We start from the raw sequence: 14,278 nt of genomic DNA on the forward strand, positions 1-14,278 counted from the left end.
GATGTGAAAATTCTGTTGTCCAAGTTCCTTCATGATATTCCTCGTCCTTGGTCAGCACTTATTTAGATTTCGGCCATTATAAGGAGGAAAGGACAAGAGGAGGGTACACACATTGATTTTAAGGTCATGGCCCAGAAGTCCTACACTTCATTTGTGCTCACATGCTATTGGTCCAAACAAGTCACATGACACACATTCTGCAAGGGAAGCTGGGATATATAGTCCTTGTTCTGTGTATCCAAGTTCTCAGTTAAACATCTAATGGCCACAGAGGTTATGTGAAAGATCACTTGAGAGGTCAGACAGATTTCATGTTCATGAGACCTGAAGACTTTGACTTGGGTACGTCACAAGGCCTAGGAGAGGTTTACATGCTGAGCCAGCCATTGAAGCCTTAATCCAGCCCAGTAGAGCTAGCCACCCCATCTGTTCCCAGAAGTTTATGCTTTAGCAATAGGATTTTCATACCGTGTCCATAATTTGGACCCTTTTATGTATTTAGTCTAGTACAGAAGATAAGAGCTAAGTTAGTAATGTTACAAGAAAAAGTTATACATGCCATAAAAGAGTGTTTTTCCTAACAAGTGTTAGGAAATTCAGGTGAAGGGACACTTCCCATACAAATGACACCTCTTCCATGGTCTTCTCATTTGCTACTCCTTCTTCAATCATAAAGGCCAGGGACATTAGTATTGGGCTTCAAATGAACAGCAAAGATGGCAGTGAAGGAAATGATGCTCTAAGCTGAGCAAACAAAAGTGTGGAGGTTTCCCTTTGGCTAGGACATAAGCAGCTGCAGCTAAGAAATGGAGAATAAGACTGAAAAGGAATGCAAGGAAACCCAGAGGTGAGATCTTACCAAAGATATTGGTATGTGTCTTCCCAGGAAGCTGTTGCTGAGATTGGACAAGTATATGGAATTCGACTTCCTAAAGACAATCACTGACGGGGGAGAAAATGAAATGTACAATGTCCTATATGTAGCTATACATACACATTCTCCAGAAGCAGTTGGAGCTTAACAATATTTTGTTTGGAGAGTCACATAGATGGTAAGACTGTACTACCAACAAATCACCTAAAATTCAGGATAACGGTTACCTCTGGTAATGTGATCAAGGAGGGACACACAGGGGACTGTTTGGTAACTGAGGTGGTGAGTACATGGATGTTCATTTTATTATCATTCTTTTAAATATACAGAAAAGCTTTATACACTGTTTTGTAAATGTGGATACTTCAAAATGGAAATCAAGAGGCTAAAATAGGGAGCCAGGAGACCTAAACTCTAGGTCAGGCAGTTCAGCTAAGCACATGTACAATCTTTGGCAAGTTGCTTTATTTCTCTGAGTCTCAGATTCCTGATCTGCAATAATAGATTCTCTTGGATTCAGATTCTACATATTTTTATTAAATTTTTATATATGTTTGTTCTTGGACCGTGTTTTCGCAGCAGTCATAAGATTCTCTGAACATTTGACTAGTGTTTAGGGTGATAGAGAGTAAGAGTTTTTCTTTCTCTAATTTTAGAGGAGAGCTTTTCGTACATGATGGAAGAGAAAGTAGACAATAGGACGTAATGAAAAACAATTTGGATAAGGGAGTTCAGGAAGCTGAATGAAGTTACTACAATATCAGAAACAGATGTGGTTAAAGACATAAGTGACTTCTTTTTCATGTATTGGATCTAAAAGATGTTGACGATGCCTCTGGGAGGGTTTCTTTTTTGTTTCTTTGGTCTTTTGGTTTGTTTGTTATTTTGTTTTTCTTGGGGAAACTGATTTTGTTAATTGTACATGTGACACGTTAATCTAGAAAATTGTTTACCTAGTCTCTCTAAACTTCAGTTTCCTTTTCTGTAAATGGGGAATAATACTACTTACAACATAGGATTATTGTCAAGATTAAGTGGGATAATGCGAGTGTAGTGCTAAGTGCAGTGCCTTGCACCTGGTAAGCATACAGTATATGTTAGAGGTAATGATGATGGTGACAATGATGGTGATGGTGATGGTGATGGAGGAGGAGAGGAAAGTGATGATGGTGAAATGGAGGCCTCTACAGATTTTTTTTTTTTGGGCGCTCTGTGCGGCATGAGGGATCTTAGTTCCCTGACCAGGTATCGAACTCCAGCCCCCTGCTTTGGGAGTGCAGAGTTTTAACCGCTGGACTGTCAGGGAAATTTGAGGCTTCTACATTGCAAACAAGGGAATATTTTCCAGCGAAAATGCTGGTGTTTTAAAAGAGTTGTGTTTGTGTCAATGTAAATAGATCAGAATAAAAACTTTTGGTCCCTCTGAAATAAAGCACTTATTCCCTGCCAGGAGAGCTAAAAATGCGCCCATCAGGCAAACGGATGCTGAATCTTAGTCGCTCACAACAGATTTTTCAATATCCATTTTTTCTATTGGTAAGGGTCTATTTTTGAGGTGTGCTTCTGAATGTTGATGAGATAAATTGGTAATATATCAACAATTCCTCTTCCTCCTTATTGTGTACCCCCTCCTCTCCCTTGTCGTCCTCATCCTCCTTCCCCACCACCTCCTCCTTCCTCTCCTCCTTCTTTCTTGTTTATTTCTTCTTCTTTTAATTCTATTCCTTCTCCTCCACTTCTTTATCATCATAATGATCAACAATAGTAAACAACTTTTCTTTTTCGCTTCCGTATCCCTTTCTTCTTTTTCTGGATCCTTATTTCCTCCATTTATATAGTTCAGGGGACCATGATGCTTTCTTCCCACTCTTCCCCCAGCCCTAAGATGCACACAGAAACCTGGCCAGGCAAGATTACCCAGCTCCCTGGACATAGGAATCTGTGTAGAGTTGTCATCTACCCCAGGCAAAACTGTTTAGAGACTTGTCAGATGCTTGAGACTTGACATATAGAAGTTATGAAAGAGGTAAGTTCTCTTCATGTATGATTACAAGAAAAAGTATACCTTTACCTATGGTTACCTATGGCTTTTTTGCCCATGGTCACTTGGAAGAATTTGTTTGCAGGGGAGAAAGGAGTCTAAGACAAAAATGGAAGAACTGAAAGAAGGAGGAAGAGAGACAGAGAAAGGCTGAGGGGGAGAATTAGGGAGTGATTTAATAACAATTTTTGATACTGGATTCAAAAGTTTTCAAGCCATATCTGCATAAATATTTAATTACATGAAAAAAATCATTTTAAAAAATTTGGAAATTGAATATTGGAGTTGGATTCCTCTCATTTATACCCCAATATTTATTGAATAAAAATGTGAGGGAGGGCTTCCCTGGTGGCACAGTGGTTGAGAGTCCGCCTGCCAATGCAGGGGACACGGGTTTGTGCCCTGGTCCGGGAAGATCCCACATGCTGTGGAGCAGCGGGGCCCGTGAGCCATGGCCGCTGAGCCTGCACGTCCGGAGCCTGTGTTCCGCAACCGGAGAGGCCACAACAGTGAGAGGCCCGCATACCGCAAAAAAAAAAAAAAAATGTGAGGGAATGAATTAGCTTATTAAGATTCAAGGTATAAGTACTAGCACTTAAATTTTTAATTAAAAAAAGACATGCAACATAAAATACATATGTCTTTTTCAGAGCACTCCTATTAGACATGGGTAGTTAGATCAACTAAATTTTTGGGGCTGGTCTGAATAAGTCACGTTCAATAGACAACTCAATTTGAGATAAAATTTCCTCTGTAAAAGGAGGCTTCCTTCTTATTCTATGGTTTGAAATGCTTACGGTGGTATGTTTATATTTGTGTATAAAATTTGTATGGTTTACAAACAGCCTCATAAGTAAAACACTAACACTTATGATGAGTAGCATGAGTGACTTGGAATACAGACCATGTTTGAAGAAATTGCAATAGTTCCCCCTTATTCATTTTCACTTTCTTCAGTTTCAGTTACCTGTGGTCAACTATGGTCCGCAAATACTAAATGGAAAATTTCAGAAGTAAGCAATTGATGCGTTCTAAAGTGCGTGCGGTTCTGAATTGTGTGATGAAACTTCGTGCCATCCTGCTGCTTCTTGCCCTGCACTGTGAGTCATCCTTTTGTCCAGTGTATCCATGCTGTATATGCTACCCTCCCATTAGAACAGGAAAACACATAAATGGCGTTTGGTACTATCTGTGGTTTCGGGCAATCACTGAGGTTCTTGGAACGTACCCCCTGGGGATAAGGGGGGACAGCTGTAAAGAAAATCAACAAAATGTGTTATTTTTCATTTGCTTTTGGCTTCATATTTAAATAAAACAAAGTGTATATGGTAAATATTTCACATATGTAAATACTGGTGTCACATTTCTATTAATTGTATAGTGCAACATTTGATATTCTCAATTAAAACCCTTAATTTGCCTGCTGTACTGCCTGTAGTTCCTAGAGTAATTGCTCTCTTATTTTCCTGGATAACTTATTTAGGGAAAAATAAAATAATGAAATGATCTTAAAATGAAAAGGCCTGAAAATAGTGCTCTTATTTAAATTACGATACTTCACACTCGTCTGAGATTTCTTCATCCCTGCAATACGCAGCTGTTTTCCTCAGGGTGTTCTCACAAGTTCATAAAGAAAAAAATTGTTATGAGCCTTCCGAAACCCCAAGGAAGGCAGCTGTGTTTTTGATAAACTGGGCTACGGTGTCAACACTTCAAGCTATAGAGAAGTTTACACAGGAATTTTCTGCATTATATATCCATGAGCAATATATTTTCAACAGTAACGACGTACACTGTATTTAGTCAGAGTTTACACAGCGAAGCGGTCAGGCTGAACGCTGTGAAATTCAAAACCTGACCTTCAGCAGAAACCTCTGCCCTAAACATACAGAATGTCACTCACCCTGACCTGTAGAAAAACGCAAGGGAAATCAGGGAAGGGTGAAGAGATGCTTGGGGTGAACTCCTGCATCAGATGTCCGAGCGCCACATTTTTCTCCGCATTCAGTAGAGGGCATCCATCATAAATCAGTGCATTTTCCAAGGGTTTTAGTTAAGAAAAAGGGCTTGAGTGATTGAAAAGTTGGGACTCTGCCAATCCAAAATTCTCTTGGTTCCTGAGGCTGTGCTGCCTCTCCCTTGCTCTCTCCCCTTTGCTGTCAAAGCGCTTATCCTTATGATTTTGGACAAGGAAAGAAACATTCCCAGACTGAACATATTTGAAAGTTTTCTGGGTACGTTTTGTAAGAAGTGACCTAGGTTGTGTCTACCCGATTGCAAGAAAATGTGTGGGGAATATACTAATCGGTGTGTTCAGTTGTGGAAGGTACTTCCTTTTCCCCAACCTGCCCTCCTCCCTTTTAGTTGCCTTTGTCTCACTTGGAACAACCTCTTGGATCATTCCTTCAGGCCGAGTCATTGTTCTTTGTCAGATCTGCTCTCTATCAAGCCAACTCTCATTTATTCAGTGCTGGTTCCTTCCTTCGTGCATCATTTATCCTGCTGACTTTTCTTTTACTTCCTTCTCCCTCTTGGGCTTCTACACTATGGCCATTGCAATAGACTGTTAAAAAAACAAAACAAAACACAATACTTCAACTTATTCTGTGAGCTGTGTCTCTTTTCAGAGCTCTGTTGTCTATTGTTGTTATCATTTGTTTGCTTGTTCTAAGGGGGTAGCGACATTGTTATTGCAAATATCCCCCAAGCTCATTTATTTAGCACCTGTAATTTTTGAGCTCTTATTGTGGGTTATGTATTGGGTTATTTGTATGTGTTTACTGATGAAAGGGACAGAGAGACAGACAAGGAAACAAATAACTGTAATACATTGTGATGTACACAATCAGAGAAGTACGTAACACCTACAGGGTTAGAACTAAGGGCATTCTGTGGGGTGAAATGAGCAGTTTAAACATCCCTAAGCATAGATTATCACGTAAGTAGCTAGCATGCTGAGAGCTTCAAGTGAGTTGTGTCATTGAATCAGCTGTCTCATGTTAGACTCCGTAAGTAAGGCTCTGAGAGGTAAAATAATTTTCCAAAAGTCATAGAACTAGCAAATAACGGAGGCAGGGTTCACAGGGGTGCCTGTTTCCAAAGCCCATCTTGTATCTTGACACCAAGAGACAGTCTTCCTCTCTTTTTCATAAGCCTGGATGTATATCTCTGTCACATAGTCCTGGAATCAAGGATACAAGCTCATATTTGTGGCTTATTAAGAATAATGGTCATAGAAAACAAACTTACAGTTACCAAAGGAGAAATTGTGGGGAGGGGATAAACTAGGATTTTGGGATTAACTGTTACACACTGCTATATACAAATACATAAATAACAAGGATCTACTGTATAGCACAGGGAACTATATTGAACATGTTGTAATAACCTATAATGGAAAAGAATCTGAAAAAGAATATATATATATATATTACTGAATCACTTTGCTGTACACCTGAAACTAACACAACATTGTAAATCAACTATATTTCAATGAAAAAAAAAGAATAATAGACACCTACAAATATAGATGAAAATAAATTTGTTGATTTGATTAACTTACCATGTTAATACTTTCACTAACCCCTTGACTAAGGCTGAGGTAGACAATAATATCACATACGTCAAAACAACTGTCTGACTCATGGTAGACGTCACTAATCAAGCACCATCCTCTGGTCTGCTAATTCCAGGCATAGTCAGTGAGGCCGTCTACACACAGTACTCCAGGCAGACACTCCAACAAATCAGCCAGTCTTGGCACGTGTTATGGGTTGAATTGTGTCCCCCCAAGTCCTAAACCCCAGTGTCTCAGAATGCAAGCTCATTTGGAGATAATGGTAATCAGGTAAAAGTAGGTCATTATGGGGGGCTCTAATCCAATATGACTGGTTTCCTTATAAAAAGGGAGAGTTTGGAGACAGTCATGAACACAGAGAGATGCCATGTGATGATGAAGATGAAGCCAGAAATCAACAAGTCAAGGAACATAGAAGATTTCTGGCAAAACACCAGAAGCTAAGAGAGAAGGACGGAACATACTTTCTCCCACAGCCCTCAGAAGGAACCAAGCCTGCTAACACTTTGATCTCAGATTTCTAGCCTCCAGAACTCTGAGACAATAAATGGCTGTTGTTTAAGCCACACAGTTTGTGGCACTTTGTCATGGCAGCCATGGCAAACTGATACGGCAGGTAAGACGAAAGCTATTTGCTATAGCTGTTCTGGGAAGGTGGGCAAAAAAAAAAGAAGAAAGAAATTGACTCCTCCTCTCTCCCCTGCCATGATGATAGCATCCGCTGCTGAAATAGATTATTCTTATCCAAATTCAGTTTTCTCATTGGAGTCACATGGCAGAATAAATTAGCAATTGATAACACTGGATCAAATGTCCCTTAGGCTAAGCAAGGTTAGCACCTCATGGAACAAATCATAGCCCCACTAGTATGCAGAGAACTAATTGTGTTTATTGGAAGTGTGCATCTGGGAGCAGTGGAAGTCCTCTTTTGACCAATATTTCTCAACTCCTGTCCAAACTGTGCCACTAAGAAGTGGTACCTGCTCATGCCAGAGGGAAGTACACCATGCCAGTAACCCCAATGTCACTGTGATTCTTATGCGTGCCATTTCAACAAATGATTATTATCGCAAAGCAGAAAGATAACAGTCAAAATGTGTGCAGGTGGGATCTTCTCTAGTGGTCCAGTGGCAAAGAATCCGCCTTCCAATGCCGGGGACGCGGGTTTGATCCCGGGTCGGGGAATTAAGATCCCATAAGCTGCAGGACAGCTAAACCCGTGCACCACAACTACTGAGCCTACGCGCCTCAACTAGAGAGCCACGTGCCACAAACTACAGAGCCCATGCACTCTGGAGCCTGTGCACCACAACTAGAGTGAGATAACCTGCACGCCACAACTAGAGAGAAGCCCGCACACTGCAACGAAAGATCCCGCATGCCGCAAATAAGGCCCGATGCAGTCAAAAAAAAAAAGATGTGCAGGTGAATGTATCTGTGTGTGTATGTTTAATGCTATTTGAGTACTGGACTATCTTATACACTATTGTTAAATGAATGAATGAATGAATAATGCATGGCATGGTGCCAAAGAAAGGGTATGGGCTTTGGAATGAGGCAGAACTGGGTTACAAGGATTGAGAGAGAGAGCATTTGGAAAAGCAGTGACACAGAAATGTTACTTTCTTTTACCCTCATTTCTTTCATTACCACCCTTCTTCAAGGACTGCAGGCTCCCTTCCATTGAACATCTTGGCTTTCATGGTCCTAGCTCCAGCTTTATCTAAGAACTTGATGAACTCAGTTGAGTAAGTCCCACTTCAGGTACAATGATAATTTCTTTCTCTTTTAGGAAAGGATGACTCTCTTCAAAAGCCAATCTTTTATAAATGAAGGTTTTATTAATCAATTATCATCTTGGAACAGATGAGTGCATCAGCAGAAACCAAGCACCATGTATTGCTTTAATGATCAAAGAGTGTATGGGAATGACACACACATTCCTTTATGTCTCTCAAGGCGCACATTACTGTCATAGCCCCATATTTCCAACTCATCTGTGCTGGATGTCACCCGTTTTGTTCCTCGCTCTTCTAAATGGCCCTATTAACCAGCTGGCCCTGAAGACACATTCAGCAGTTAGGGAACTTTGGATAACGTAGCGAATTATTGCTTGTGCCATATGGATTCCCTCTGTGTGACACTGGGGTTCTCACTGGCGTCATACTTGGGTCTTTCTGGCTACTGAAGGACATGAATAGAGCCAGAGAATTGAAGAAATGTCCCTTGTCTTCCTCTACAACCTCAGAATATAGTGAGGCACTCAATGTTTTACCAGAAGGAGGCACAGGGTCAGGATTACTTTGACACAAGGATGTGACTTTCACCAAACTGTATGTGTTGTCTTAGCTGCCATTTCCTTGCCAGCCTTATAGGTAGCAACACCCTATAAAAAGTTCCCTCTGGTTGAAAAGTCTTTCCAACGTTTGCTCCTAGATCCTGCTTCCAAACCCTCTGCTCCTGAAACTGGAGCTCTATTTTAATTCTAGCGAGAATAAGTATGTCCATGCAATATTTGAGACACACACTAAAAATTATTTCTTGATTTTCTGAAATACAAAGTTAACTGGTTGTTTTTTAACATTTATTTTATTGAGGTACAGTTGATTTAAATGTTGTGTTAATTTCTGCTGTACAGCAGTGATTCAGTTATACATATATATATATATATATATATATATATATATATATATTCTCTTTCATGTTCTTTTCTATTATGGTTAATCAGAGGATATTGAACATAGTTCCCTTTGCTACACAGTAGGACCTTGTTGTTCACCCATTCAGTGTATAATAGTTTTCATGGTCATCCTGTATTTTTATTTGCCAAATCTGGCAACACTTAAATACATGTAACTTTGAAAGTAATGTACCTCCCTCACCAGAAGAAACTGGCATCAATATAAATATATCTTGTGATTACAGTTTTGTATATATCTTCACCTTATTAATGAAAGTAACTGAATGGGAAAAGCAGTTGAGAAGTATTGCACCATGGAGTTTGCTTATTTTTTTACCCTCAACTTTCTCTCTTAAATAGTCAAGGAAATTTTGATAGAAGCTTGGACTCTCCAAACCACAGTCTCTTCTTCTCAGCATTGGGCAAAGTAATATAAAAGGAATATTGTGGTTTTTAAATACCCTTATTTATAAGAAAAAAATTATAAAGCTGAAGATATAAATAACTAAGCCAATGGTTTTTTTGAGGTTTTTATCTGAAGATGCTGTAAGAAGATAGCACTGCTTTTCCAAAAATGAAGAGAATGTCTTGATATACTAATTTAACAGCACTCTCTCTGCACAGGCTGAAATGGCAGACAAAGCCCTTGGTTCATGTTGAAATGAGATGTGGACCTAACTCCCTTGGAAGGAGAGCTCAAGTATGGAATCACACATCACAGCTGCACATGACAAATTTCCCTGTTCTATAACAAGTGCACCAATTGGAAGCCTATCTGGATATCTGTTGCAGAGCATCCTGAGGAAATCATAGGGTAAAGTTTATAGTTTACAAAAACTATTTTTTTTTTTTGTCTATACAATTCCCTTGTCTCAATAAGATTACCATGTAGAGAGAGAGAATGACTAGGGAAAAGATTGTTTTAATTGTCTTATTAGAAGGCAATTCAAGACACAAGCTAATAAAACTAGATATGCTGGTCAAGAACAAGGATTTGAATTTGAGGATAAAGAGTTTAGGATTTCTTCTGCCTTCCATCCTTTGCAATGTATTTCTATAAGACAGTATAACATATGGTGAGGGAAACTGAAAAGGGCTAAATGGCAAAACAAACACAATATTTTTTTCTTTTTCTTTCTGATTTATGTGATAAATTGGTAAAAGAAGTAGGATACAGTGTGTTTTAACCTTAAATATAAGGAAGATATCCTTTCTGACACATAGTGACTGACATTGGATACATATAAGGAGAATTTTTAATGGTGTATGTATTTAGTTAAGGATACAAACACCATTTCCTAGTGGTTTGGAACATACTCAGAATACAAATTGTCAAGACAAGAAATTTATAAATAGAGCAAACTCGTCTGTTCTCAGATAAACTTTAAAAATAAATGAAGTCATCAATAATATCAAGTGTAATTTAATAATAATTTTTCACTCAACATTTAATAGTTTCCAGGTGGCTGGACATTTCTCCAAAATTTAAATGGTATATACATATATGAAATCAAAGCAAATAGCTAATTATTTTCTAGGAAAAGAAGCAAAAATCTGATAAAACATGCAATTTAAATTTATCAATTACATTTAACTAGAATCATAGATATCGTAGAGAGGGATATTTTTTCTAGACATTTATTCAATTTGCTTCTGAAATTTTACCTCATTCAGGAAATATTCGTTTTTTTCTCTTCTTGATTTTCTCCCTTCCATTCATGTTTTTATACGTGTACCATTTTTTGTTCTGCATTGTCAGTTATTCGTTTAAAAATCTCATTTTTATTTTTCTTTAACACAAGTTCACAAATGACTTTATGTGACTGTATTTAGAACGTGTTTGTCATTCTACTAAACGCTGTAGCGTTGGTAATGTAAGTGTGATCGGTGGAACTGACGTGCATCTGTATTTTTTTCTGTGAAGTTATTTCTTGTAATGAAAATAATATGAGTTTAGAGTTAGAACAGGTTTTTGTGACCTAACAGCTTTGTAACCTTGAGCAGGAGGCTATCAGAAACTCAAGTTTTCTTTACATCCAAATTAGACTATTAACAGGCTTGCTGTGAACAATAAGATAATGGTGAAGCACATAATGTCTAGCAATTTCTCAACTACAATTAGTCACTACCTTCTTCTCTTCTCTTCTTTCCTTTTCCTGATTCTCCTGAGACTATAGACTGTTCATTTTTTGCTGTTGTTGTCTTTGATACCTAAGAATGGTGGAAGTTTAGGAGAATACACTTGGGAAGAAATAGAAGTTTATGATTTATTTGATGAGCCTGCATGAGTTGATGCCATATAAAGTGATGGCTAAAGCCTCTATAGAAAATGATTCTGGAAGGAAATCAAGTCAATTTATCAGACATTGAGTGGCCTCTGAATCCTGTAGAAACACATACGCTATGTGTGCTTGGAGACACAAATATGAATGGGTCATAGTCCTTGCCCTGTAGGTACAACTGATTTCATGGAGATATAAAATGTTATAAAGTGTCCATAAAACAGAGCAAAATAAAAGGAATGCTAGACTGAGGTATAAGCAGTGTGCTGTGAGACGGGAGAAAGGAAAACTTTGTTTTGATATGAATTTCAGTGAGAGATATTCCAAACAATTAGAGAAACAAAAAGGCGACAAAAAAAAAAAAAGGCTGAATTTTTCCCATTGTTCCATATTCTCATTTCACAACTTTGGAGTTTAACTACAGTATGCATATTATATAATGTGTCAAGTTTTAGTCTACTGATGGTACTGTGAAAAACAAAAAAAGTACCTCTATCCAAAAATATGTTATTGCATTTGTAAGAGTCATGTAGATCAGCTGGCTTATTGGTCGATAGGTTTGTTAATTTATTTAAGGAAATCTGTGCCAAAGTGATTTATAGGTGAATTACCATGTCCAATGTAGTAGAGTAATAGCAGAAGTAACAGTAGTAGCAGCAGCAGTAGGAATAGTAGTAGAGCATTACTTCATAAGTAAATCACTGCATTTGTTGTTCTGTTCGGTTGGCTATATTATTGATCTGTTTTATTTATATTTTATTGAGTTCCAGCATATGCTTTTTTGCATTACGTTTTATTGAGATATGACATACATAAAACAAGATGCACAGACATTGTGTGCTGTTCAATGCACTTTTAAAAACGTTATTATTTTAGAGCAGTTCTATGTTCACAACAAAAGGGAGAGGAGGGTAATCAAAGCACTTGGACAGATGCATATATCTGTGTAACTTATATGAAGAATAGCATATTTTCATCATCCCAGAAAGTTCTTGAACCAACTCTGGAGACAACCAGTGCTCTAATTTTATAACTATAGATTAGTGTTTCCTGCTCTGGAGCTCCTTCTATGAATACCATATGAATAAACTTTGTACTCTTCTATGTCTGGTTTTATTTACTCAGCATAACGCTTTTGATATTTAACCATGTTGTTAGGATACTAGTAGTTTGTTACTTTTTATTTTTGAGTTGTATTCAGTGATGTATTGATAAATGTTTAAACTGGATTTCCAAAAAAAAGAAAAAAACCCAAAACCAAACCAAAACAAAAAATTCCGAATGGTAGCATTTGCCAACTTCCAGGATGTAAACACTCTGAAAGTAGAAAATTTCAAGTTACTAACATGTCATCAGTTATTTTGAAAAATTCCTGAAAATTGCACCATGAGATCTCATGACCTAGCATGAGCCAGGTCCAGCTCCCATTGGCCACCCTCCATTGTATGAATAGCCCATCTGCTTCTCAATTCTACTCTCGATGTGAGCATGTGTGTTGTTTCTATTTCTGCACAATTATGGCTACAGCTCCTATAAACATTCTTATACAAGTCTTTGGGTGAACACGTTTTCATTACTCCTGTAGAAATATCCAAAGTAGAATTGCATAGTCATGGGGTAAGTGTACCTTTAACTTTATGAAAAACATTGCCAAGCAGTTGTTCAAAGATATTGCAACATTTTATACTTCCAGCAACAAAATATAGTTGCTCCATATTTTTTGGACAATATTTGGTATTATCAGTCTTTTTACTTTAGACACTTTGATGGGAGTCATGTCTCATTGTGTTTTGTTTTGTTTTTCTTCCCTCCTATGACGATAGTGATGGTCAGTATTTCATATGCTTTTTGGCCATCTGTACATCCTCCTTTGTGAAGTGTCTAAGTCTTTCGACCATTTTTGTTTTTGTCTATTATCGGGTTGTAGGGTTCTTTACATACTATTGACATGAGTCCTTTTTCATATATATGTAAACATACATATATCTATTTATATACAAACATTACATATATAGTATATTACATATAAATATATAAATATTTTCGTAAGTTGTGACTTGATCATTCATTTTTTATGGTGCCATTTTTTAAAATTAATAAACAATAGTTTTTAGGGTAGTTTTATGTTCACACCAAAATTGAATGAAAAGTACAGAAATTTACCATATAACCCGTCTCCACACACACACACACACACACACACACACACACACACCCCACACACACACAACCTCCCCATCTATTGTCATCTCACATATGGTGTCTTTTGCTAACAAAAGTTTTTGAAAAAAGCTTTATTTATAATACTTTTTGACTAGTGCTTTCTGTGTCCTAAGAAATCTTTACCGATTCTGAATTAGCAAAGAAATTTTACTATATTTTCTATAGAAGTTTTATATAGTATTTTCTATTTTTGCCTATTAATTATTTCAATTTAATGATTGTGTAGGGTGAGAATGAGGGGTCAAGATACAATTTTTTCCATTCAGAAATCCAATTGTTCCAGCATTATATGTAAAAAATTCCTTTGCCCCATTGAATTGCTTTGGCACCTTTGCTGAAAAACAATTGACCACATAAGTCTAGGTCTAATTCTGGACACTTTATTCTGTTCAGTTAACTAGGCCATCCTTAGAGTAATATCTAGTTCACTTCATTTTTATAGATTTCAAGTAGTCTTTTTTTTTTTTTTTTTTTACGGTACGTGGGCTTCTCACTGTTGTGACCTCTCCCGTTGTGGAGCACAGGCTCCGGACGCGCAGGCTCAGCGGCCATGGCTCACAGGCCCAGCCGCTCCGTGGCATGTGGGATCTTCCCGGGTCGG

This window comes from Phocoena phocoena, chromosome 7 (genome assembly GCF_963924675.1).
Source record: "Phocoena phocoena chromosome 7, mPhoPho1.1, whole genome shotgun sequence".
NCBI classification, from domain to species: Eukaryota; Metazoa; Chordata; class Mammalia; order Artiodactyla; family Phocoenidae; genus Phocoena; species Phocoena phocoena.